General features: G+C 39.4%; 1 non-coding gene and 1 pseudogene across 1 annotated transcript; both read right to left on the bottom strand.

The window, feature by feature from the left end:
* Positions 1–437: 437 nt before the first annotated feature.
* Positions 438–1,258, bottom strand: LOC136306423 (small ribosomal subunit protein eS8-like; annotated as a pseudogene).
* On the bottom strand, positions 1,143–1,221 carry LOC136307187 (small nucleolar RNA SNORD55/SNORD39). The gene has a single exon (XR_010725858.1). It is a non-coding gene; the product is annotated as a small nucleolar RNA SNORD55/SNORD39 (small nucleolar RNA).
* Positions 1,259–10,718: the final 9,460 nt, after the last annotated feature.

Raw genomic sequence — 10,718 nt, 5'->3', positions numbered from 1 at the left:
AAGGAAATGGCACACGTGGTTTCCCCTTTACCCCGAGATACTAGAGTGTACATTGTTTTAAAATATAGAATCTTGTTAAATATCCACAGAAAAACCATCAACATCAAATAACTAACATGAACGAGACACTAAGTTCACAGGTACCACTCAGTTGTTGCCAGATCTACAATAAAGTCCTTCAGAGTAAAAACAAACAAATAACAATAGAACAGATCAGTTACTTCATAGACTGCCTTCAATTCGTGTTTGATGGTTCCTCTGATGCTCAGATTCCAGTTGTGCTTCGTTGGCAGGAATACAAAGAAAGAGACTGCCTTTTTAGTGCCTAACATCAGGAGGTCCGTGCTGTTGATTAGTCCAATTACTGGCAATGTTAATTTTTTTTTTTTGAACAATAAGCACCTTTATTCATGAGCTAAGATAGGAGGGAGGAGGATTTATTTGCCCTTCTGGGCCTCGGTTTTCATCAGCTGCAACCCCAGCTCCCTACCCCCCAGCAGACAGCCATCTGCTCGGCCACACTGCCTGGTCTCGAAGCGAGGCTCGCAAGAAGCTGGCCCTGCTGGAGACGTTCCTTTAGAAGATCGCTGATTGCAGCACTGCTTTTCCTTGCATCATATTTCTTCTGGATTGTCTTGTATTGTTCTTTGTCTAAAATCTCTTCCTCTCCCGGACTCAGCCCGCTCTTGCGGCAGGGCCTCGTGGGACTGTACCACCGTCAATAGTGTGTGCTGTCAATAAGCACAATGCAGTTCTTTACTAGGGTCTCAGTATGGACCAGTTCATTGTCAGATGCATACAGACAACATCAACCTCCTTGTTTTGCTCGCACAATTGCTGGGAGCCCCAGGAGGAGCTGCAACGTCCAGCCTCAAGGTCCAGTATTTATTGTTGAGTCCCCTGTACGCATGTGGACTGTGTGTATGTGGCGGTGGTGGCGGGGAGGGGGTGTCAATCTTAGCGTTAGCAGCAGGGCAACCCAGCTCACACTTTCGCTTCGGGAGGTAGGGCTTTCTCGTGCCCTGGGTCTCGTGGTGTTTGTGCCAGTTGTCCTAAGAGATGCCTGTATGTGGAAACTAGGGGGCAGAGGCTAGAGCCACCGAGATGCAAGACTGGTGCTCCCAGCTCCATACTGGGCGGGAGGCACACTCAGCTCTTGAAGGTTGGCTTCCCCACAGAACACTGGGGAGTTGACAAGCAGCACTAACGGATCATCACACATATGCGGCCCAGCCAGCACGCCTACTGCCGCAGCCATGTTGGTGCCCCTTGCAGTCCCACCAGCTGTCCAACGGCACCGTTAATTCTGACCATTTGGCCACAATGTCTGTTCTCTCCTGGACCTTGTTTCACGTGGGCTCGGGATGAGTGTGTTCTGTTGTTGACGGACGGAATGCTCTGTAAATGTCTATCAATGCCGTCTGCTCTAACGTCTATTTCAATTCCTGTATTTCCTTATTGATTTTTGTCTGGATGATTTATCCATTGTTGAAAGTGGGATATTGAATCCTCTACTACTATTGCATTGTTCTCAATTCTTCCCTTCCAGTCTGCTGATATTTGCTGTATATTTAGGTGCTCTTCTGTTGGGTGCATAAATATTTATAAATGCCATATCTTCTTATTGGATTGACCTTCTAATCATTTCTAATGTCTCTCATTGTCTCTTATTATAGTCTTTGGAATGAAGTTTATTTTGTCTGATATGAGTTTAATATTAGTTGTATTCCTTTACTTTCAGTCTGTGTCTTTTGATTCATTGTAAACATATTTTCTTTTCCATTATTGAGGACATTATATCTTCCTTAAAATACTGTTTGCTAATTCTAAAATCTGAGTCAGCTCAAGTTTGATCTTCGTGGGTTGTTTTTCTCTTCACAACAACGAGTTCTATTTTCCTAGTTCTTCGTATATAAGATAATTCTGGATTATATCTTGAATATTTGTTATTATTAAGGAGATTCTAGCTTATTTTTTGTTGACGAGTATTGATATTTAGGTTTATTTATCTGTTTTGTTTTAACAGATATCTAACCCGGCTGGACTTCAACTGCAAATTTATTCCTGTAGGTTAGCACTAATCTCAGATAAAAAAACTTTTTTAGCTACGTTTTTTTGAATCTACTTCAACCACACATGGTACATAAATTATGCAGAGATAGGAATCAAATATTCTCTCTCTGGCTCTTTCTTTTTTTGGAAATATTGCTCCTTCTCCAGTGCCTAATGCTTTCCTAGTCTACAGTCACTGGTTTCTCTAGCCAAAAAGGCTGTAATTTTTCCACCCATGCCCCTTAGCAACTGTACCTTCCCAAATGTAAATACAACAAAACAAACAAACAAACAAAAATCTGAGAGAGAACTCACACTATGGAACTCTTGCTTTCAAGCCTACATGCCATAAAATCTGTTTGCTTCTCTTCTCTCTCCAGCAACCACTCTTCACATTTTTTTCAGAGATTATAGCTTTGTACACAGAAGAGTTTGTCTGGCTGAGCTTTCGCAGTCATTACTGAAAACAGAAATAACAAATGATACTTTTAAATACTATTTTCCTTTCATTATTGTTGTCTTTTAAAATCTTCTTTAGAACTCCAGTGACACAGGTTATTTTTTTTCCTTTGCTAGTCTTTCATTCCAACTTCTTTCCTTCTGACCCTTTTTGATGGTTTTTTAAAATCTAATTTTGATTGTTGTCTTCATTGTTCTGTTTTCTTACAGGCTTCTTATACTGTTTTCAATTACGTTTATTTTTTTTCTCAGGCAACTTGTAATTTAATCTTCATTTCTGGTGTTATACTGTATTTTTTAATTTCCTGAGTTTAATATACTCTAATTTATCAGGAGAATGTTCAGCAATGGTATTATTTGGGTTTTAATTTTCTAAGCTTTTTGAAAGTGCACAGATAGATAGATAGATAAATGGCCTGGTTTTACCTGTCTGTATTCTATGAACAGGGCAAAAAAAAAAAAAAAAAAAAAGGTATCTGTACTAATTTGGGGGGGGGGGTGTAGGTGAGGGATAAAAGAAGTTCTGTGTACCTTTTTATGTTTAGTTTTTAATCTTAAAAGTTACTCAATTTTCTTTTTTTGCTTATTTTTTTTTCTCATCAGTTTCCAAAAGTCACCCCTCTATTCTAACATTTTTCCCCTTGAAATGTGACTTTCCCAAGACTGACGCCATAGGTCGCAAAGCATCTTTAACCTTTTCCTATAGGCTGTCCTCTGAAAATAAAAGACAAGTGTTTCTGCATTTGTGTGGACTTCTTTTTATATAATGTTTTTTTTTAATTAATGTTAGGCAGGCTATCAACACTCATATACTCATTTTAGTGCAGTTTTTCCTGAATTGTTTTTATATTGCTCAAATGTATAAGGTATAAGGCAGGAACAGTAGGTGATAGTTTGGTAGAATTTGATGTTTATTTTTTGACTGACAAGTAATTTGAAGTTTGGATGTCCTATGATTTCTAATTAGGCTGGAAGTGTGGGTTTTATGTAGTTTTTTGTTTATTTGTTTGAGAAGTTAAGAATGGTGGATCTATGTGCCCACCACTGCCTCCAGTACACAGAATTTTATATTTACTATGCTCCCAACAAATGAGAGCCTTTATTACAAATATAGTATTACTCCATAGGTGGGACATAAAAATGAGACTCAGAGACATGGACAAAGAGGGTGGTGGTTACGGGGGGGGGGGGGAGGGGAGGAGAATAAAAAAGAAAATATATAGTATTTATTACTCTGTGGATCAGAAAGTGAGTGTGAGCACTTATTGCTACTGAATATTTGTGTATCAGCATTTAGCAGCTAGGAAAATAATACTCTAACTTTAGGTGGGCTCAGAGGTGGACCTACCATGAGGCAGATTCTTGTCAAATTTCCAAATATCCCTTGACCCTTTAACCTCCAAATAGAACTGAATTTTATTTTGGGGTTTCTCCAAAGCTGTGAGAAATAGCCTCAGACCTCTAAGTGTTATCTTGTCAAATGGCTGCAAGTCTTTTTAAGGAAGATTGAATACAGATTCCTATGTACATGGCCATAGTGGGAGGTTCTTCTTCGTGGACTTTTGGGACTCACTCACATATGAGAATTGGATAAGGAGCGATGTCTACCAAGGAGATTTCAATTTCTTGTCTTTGTATTTTGTTTAGGTTCAACAAACAGCTGCCAGGTGAGTTACCACTAATGTCAGTCCCTGGGACTCTATAACCAGAAAATCATAATCAGAGCTCACTCTAAGTCAGGACATTTGGCACCAAATTCTACTATGTTTCTAGGAATTAGATGCCCTGGATTGTGCCTGACATCCTACATACTTTTATAGCTCTGAAAATCAGAGGACACATTCCAACATCGTTGCCTTCCACCAGCTTCACTGGCTGACAGAGGCTACAGCGGTCCCTCCTTAGCTGTGGTTTTGTTTCCCACAGCGTCAGATTCCCTCGGTCAACCTCAGTCTCAAAATATTAAATGGAAAATTCCAGAAAGAAACAATTCATAAGTTTTAAATCGTGCACAAATTCTGAGTAGTGTGATGAAACCTGGCTCTGGCCCACTTTATGCTGCCCTGGAGGCGAGTCAGACCTGTGTCCAGTGTCTCCACGCTGCACACCCTCTCTGCCCATTCATCTCTCAGCCACTTCGTAGCTGTCTCAGTTATCAGACCAATTGTCAAGGCATCACAGCGCTAACCTTGAGGCTACCCTTATTTTATTGAAGAATGGCTCCAACATGCAGGAGTAGCAATGCAGGCCACTCGGATACACCGAAGAGAAGCCATAACGTGCTCCCTTTAAGTAAAAAGGTATGTGTATACATATAGAAAAAAAAAACAGTACATGCCGAGTTCAATGTTCTCTGTGGTTTGAAGCACCCACTGGTCTTGAAGCGTATCCCCATATATAAGGGGGGGGACGACTGTACCATTAGAACATTATTCAGAAATGCTAGTGCTTTCCTCACAAATGATGTTTCGAGGTCTTAGAAAAGACAACTCTTCTCCGCTTTCCTATAGACAATAGATAGAAAGGGAGTGGTGAGTGACGGCATAGTAAATTCACTCCCTCGCGTCTCCCCTTTGGCTATACAGAAGAATTTACGGCATCTCCAGTTACATTCAAAAGCTCTTCCACTGTGCCAGCATATTGAGTCCAGAATCTCTTCTGCCTTCCAGATTTTAAAATAAACGACTCTGATCTATATTTATTTATTTTTTTCCTATTTGTTCTAACATCCTTGGAATCCAGTCCCACACATCACTGCTCAGACTTTTTTTCTTTTTCTGATACAAAATTAAACAACGAACTGTAATTTTCTTCGTGTGTGAGACGTCTTCGGAGCCATCTGGAGCTGCAATCTGACTCCACCTGAAGTTCTGTGCAGAACCAGAGGGGAAGAAAGGAGTAGAGAGAAAACTGACGTCCTTTTGCAAAATTGACAACGGAGACATGGTGTCTGGGAGCCAAGCTGAAACAGTCTCTCCAGACAAGGAAAATGTGCCTGGTTCAGCTGGCAAGGCCGGCATGGCGGACTGGTGAAGTCTGGGGTGCACCAGCTCTTCCAAATGTTATTGCATGAAGAACCGGTCCAATTTGCAGAAGCCCATTTCTTAAACAATGTGCTAAGAAATCTGGAAACATTGTTTCTTTAAACAATATTGTAATTGGACAAAGCATAGAATCCATTCCATTGTTGCTTTTCAGTTCATGGCCTCAGCATTGCAGGTAGAAAGTATACAAAACACGTTATTTCAGCAGTCATAGAAGGGTTTGGATTTCGTGTCCTTTATACCACTCTAGAACAGTAGGCACTTTGTGGCCCTTAATGGAGACTCCATTCTAGGTCACGCAACAATTGACAAATCATGTTGCAACTATATCTGATAGGTTGCCAGGTTGCTATGTCTCAATATATAAGAAGACACTATGTTTTCCATTGCCTTCAGCTATGTATTATATATCAAGGTACTTTGTTACAAAAAAATAGAAATAAAGACTAATTTAAGCAAAAAAGACTTTAGCTGGAAAGATAGTGAGAAACTCATATCTGGTCAACTGCTTCATCATCTTCAATTCTTCACCCTTCTCTGTATACACAGCCTCAGACTTAGCAGGATCCACTTCCTGTGACTTGGGAGTTACTTCCACAAGAGGCAGAGTCTATTTTCCTGCTGCACTGATGTTGGACTTAACCATGTGACTTACTTTGGCCAATGGCATGTTAGCAGATGCTTGCCACGTGCTCGCTCGACTGAGCCTGCTGTTGTACATTCTTGCCTTTCACCTTCAGACAGAAATACCTCCCATAGCTACTTGTTCGTGGGAAATGAGGAAAATGTGCTGCATACTTGAACTTAACACAGCTGGGACTTAAGTCCAGCCTAGAAGAGTCAATCCCCTATTGTACCAGTTTTAAACCGGTATGTGCCACAAGAATTTATTTTTTTATTTATTTTAGAGAAAGAGACAGAAACATCGGTCTGTTCCTGTATGTGCCCTGACTGGGGATCGAACCCTGCTCGTATAGGGTCAATGCTATAACCAACCGGGCTGTACAGCCAGTGCCTACAGACATGGAATACTCAACTATTTAGGCAAGGGCATGGACCTCTTTTCCCTTAGATTGCCAAATTTAAAAAATGACAATAGCCAACACAACAGCAGCTGTTTGGTGTGAATGAATAAAAATTATACCTATCATTTTTGTCAAGTTGGCAAAAAATATATCTTTGTGGTGTGTTGCAGAATTAGTAATTAGTTTGTGTGCACCATGAGATGAAAAAGATTGGAAATTGCTACCCCATCAACTTGCATTTATAGGAATTTGAAACAAATGTTTATGTTAAATTTCATTTAGAGATTTTTTTTGGGAGGGAGGTGGGTGGAGAATTGTCATGCAGAATTATTGCGGATATAGCTGATAGATACATCATAAAATAATTAGAATGACTAGAAAATCAAGCTTGGGAATACAGACAAGAACCAAAGGAAGCTAGGAGTGGCCAAGACTCCACACAGAAATAGTCCAGTTAGGATGCTACTATCAATGCATTTCCACTGGAGAATGGCTCCTATCCCACCAGTGAGGACAAGCACACACTGCGAGTCCTCTTTACCTTCATTCCTATCTCCAGCTCCAGGAAATAATTTCCAGTGACCTCTGTTCATATTCACCTCTTCATTTACCCATATTCAAAACCCAGCCTGGAGCATTTAATGAGCCAACCAAGGGCATGTCTCCACATTAATGCCAAGAAGTTGGGAGAAGTATCTGCCTCCCTGTGGCTTGTACCAACTTTGTGACTCCTGTCAAATATAAAAAGTATATAGACTCTGGGTAGCTGAAACACAGCAAATGTTCATCACCTGTCTTTTGTTCCAAAGGAAAATGAGAATGCAATGAAACCCACAGTCCTGTTGTTAGTCCAGACCATATATCTAAATGCAATAGCAATAGCAATAGCTAAGGTGCATTAACTATGTGTCACATACTGTGTTAAAAGCGTGATATACACTTTTATTATGGATAATATATCCCTCTATAAGAAATGAGAAAAAAAAATGAAGGGTAAGTAACCTACTCAAATTTACACAGCTCATAAATGTGGTAAAGCCAAGAGATCAACCAGGCCGGTCAGATTATAAAAATCCTGACTCTTAAACCACTGCAGTGCACTAGTTCTCAAGTATTAAAGAATCATTTCCAGGAAACAATGAGCTTCTATTTTCTTAAGACTAAGAGAGTTGGTGACTCCATATGCATCATCAATATCCTACTCTAAGCCTCAATTCACAGCTAATTATTATTTTTTAATTGTCTTCATGCTCTATTTTAAGCCAAGGGTTCTTTTTGTTCTGTTCACAGAAAAAAATGGAAAATAATTAGTCTTTCTCAAATATCTGAAAACTTATGATTAAGCTTTCTAATGTGTTTCTCTTGTCCAGATTCTCACAACTTTTCTCTCCTTTAAATAGAGTATGCTATTTCTTCTTTATTTCCTTTAATTAATTTGGAGGAGGTAGGGTTTTTAATGTTTTTGGAAAGAGAGAAATAAATGTCCATTTTACCTAAGCCTTTGACTACCCATGGAGTGGGTTTTTTGAGGTTTGTATTGTTTTTTGAGGTTTTTTGAGGTTCATAGTGTGTGTGTGTGTGCGCGTGCGCGTGCACGCGCACGCACACACACACACACAAGTCACTTTATATTTGCTATTGCTTTTGTTGTTAATAGTCTCTGAGAAGCTGGACCATTAAACTTAAAATGGGCTTCTCTGTTGATACCTTGACACTCTACAAAGAAACAGGAATCATGACAGGGAGAAGGGTGGACTAGCAGACCAGAGGCATGTGGCTGAAATACTCACGTGGCCATTAATGACATCACATATGTCATTAGCAATGCACTCAAATTATCTGAGCATTTATTCCATTGCTTACACAATGGGCTTTAAAAAATAATACTGCACATAGCGCACATAGCTCAGGGCCTAATGCAAAGTGGTACTCAATGGTAGCAACTGACATCAGCATTACTGCTGCTCTGGTATTGTTATAGTTGCTACTGCAATGATGATGGAAATAGGCATGGATCTTCCAGATATACTCATTGGAGCCCACTTCTTAGAATTACTTTTCCTGAACAATGAGCAACAAACAGTATCGATAACAAAATATATAATCACTTTTTAAAATACATTAAGATTCTACTAAAGAATAATAGTCCTATCTATTCCTGAATGTTTAAACTCACAGTCCTATGAAATCATTCTTAGGAAAACGTTAGGAATTTGCTTTTAATGTGGGCATTATTTGAGTTATCCATGCTGTACTTCTCATGTTACCACTAAATAACTGAGTAGGTTAAAACCAGAAGTAACCTATCCGGGATCTAGTAAAAGCCAGGTCCAGGATTTGAACATTATTCCTCATAGCTCCCCCATTTGCCTCACCTCCCTCATGTTATCTGCTCTTGAAGCGGAAGCTCTATTCTGAAAGATTTCTTGTAATGTAACCACTGAGGTATGGCCCACCGGAAGCAGAAAGGAGTTCACAATGCTGGGGCAAGAACATCTGAGGAGAAGTCAGCGAGGAAACATTTACCTATGTCAGCCAGAACTATTTTCACACCTATTATTCTCATTTTCTTCAACACCTGAAGCATAAAAAATATAGTGGCTTCGGGACCGAACGTCAATGGGTTTTCAACAACTCTATAAATTATCTTTCAGACAACCCATCAAATTAAATAATGGAATTACTAAGTAAATAAGGAGCCAGATGACTCAAAATGTTTTATAGTTGAGGGAACATCATGTCGTATCATGGAAATATAGAAAGTCAACTTTATATAAGGTTGGGATTTCTCCTTTTTAAGTTATTACCTTACACTCTGACTGCCAAGTCTCGAAGAGGCAAGAAATTAATGATGTGAGTTTGAACTGAGGAATAATTTTCCTTTGAATTTTATGACCCCCCTCATCAGCCGCACAGCAGGAAGTGAGATCATTTGTGTTCATGGAGACAGACAGAATACCATGTAGACAGCATGCCATGTTGTAGGCCCGGAGAAAATGACCATGGCCTGGCTCTATTCATAAAGGTTAGTAGTTGACTTGATCCATTTTAGAAGTAAGTAGGATAGAGATCTTTAATACTATAAAAAGTAAAGTGTATTAGGGACCATAGCTAAGTAATGTCACTTAGTAATACTATGGTATTTGGGCAGGATTGGGATGGAGACAAAAAGAAACTTTTATTATTGAATGATAAGTAAGTATATTAGCGGAAGAACTTCAAAAAGGGTCTAGGTGATTCATACTTAGGACCAAAAGTAACCAAAGAGAGAATTATAAATAAATGAAGTTTGGTTTTTGGAGGGCCTGGATAACGTTTTTACTTTTATTATTGAGTACCAAATATCTCCTATTATTTTTTATATAAAGTGATATACAGTAGAAAAGATGCTCTCAGATCCCATTTGTTTGTTTTCTTCTGTAATATAAGTAACAGCTGACATGTGCACCAAACAAAATCAAGTTATTTTCCTCTAACACACATTCCATTAGGCATCTGGAAAACATTTGAGGTCACGCTCCATGGTCCTCAGATGAAAGAACTGATATGAATGAGAAATGATGGTGTTCCTCCAAGGAATGAAACAATTTGAAAATGAGTTCTTATCTTCTTTCCTAGCTGTATTTTCCAGTCCTTATTGAAGGCCAAGAAAATGGGCTCAGGACTCAGCAACAGAGCACACACGTCAGTGAGCTGGGCTTGGGAGTCTGCAATCCATCAAATAATCACACTTAATGAGCTACTTCCAAAAAAAAATGTTCTCAATGTTCCCCTTACTCATGCCATTATACTCCCAGTTCTTCAATCCCATTTCCCCAGGAGAAAATTTGGGTACTTCCATAACTACCTGGGATTACAGGACCAGATGGCAGCGACCTAACCGTCCATTCTACTATGACCAGACCCGTAAGTCATGTGCTCCACTGAACATGGAGCAAGAGGGGGGAGGGGGCGGGACTCTCCGTGCCTGTCCATCATGGGACTCTTTCTTGCACACTCACTAATGGAGGGTTCTTAATTCTTATTTGTCCACGGATAAAATTCCATTAATTTGGCTGGCAAAAATTGGCCCTTTATATTTTTGCTGACATCTATTTAAATTTGGGCGATTCTTTCCATTTTATTTTTACCATAAAAT

This window comes from Saccopteryx bilineata, chromosome 5, assembly GCF_036850765.1.
Source record: "Saccopteryx bilineata isolate mSacBil1 chromosome 5, mSacBil1_pri_phased_curated, whole genome shotgun sequence".
NCBI classification, from domain to species: Eukaryota; Metazoa; Chordata; class Mammalia; order Chiroptera; family Emballonuridae; genus Saccopteryx; species Saccopteryx bilineata.
The sequence above is the reverse complement of the archived record's forward strand: the minus strand, read 5'-3'. Positions and strand labels throughout refer to the sequence as shown.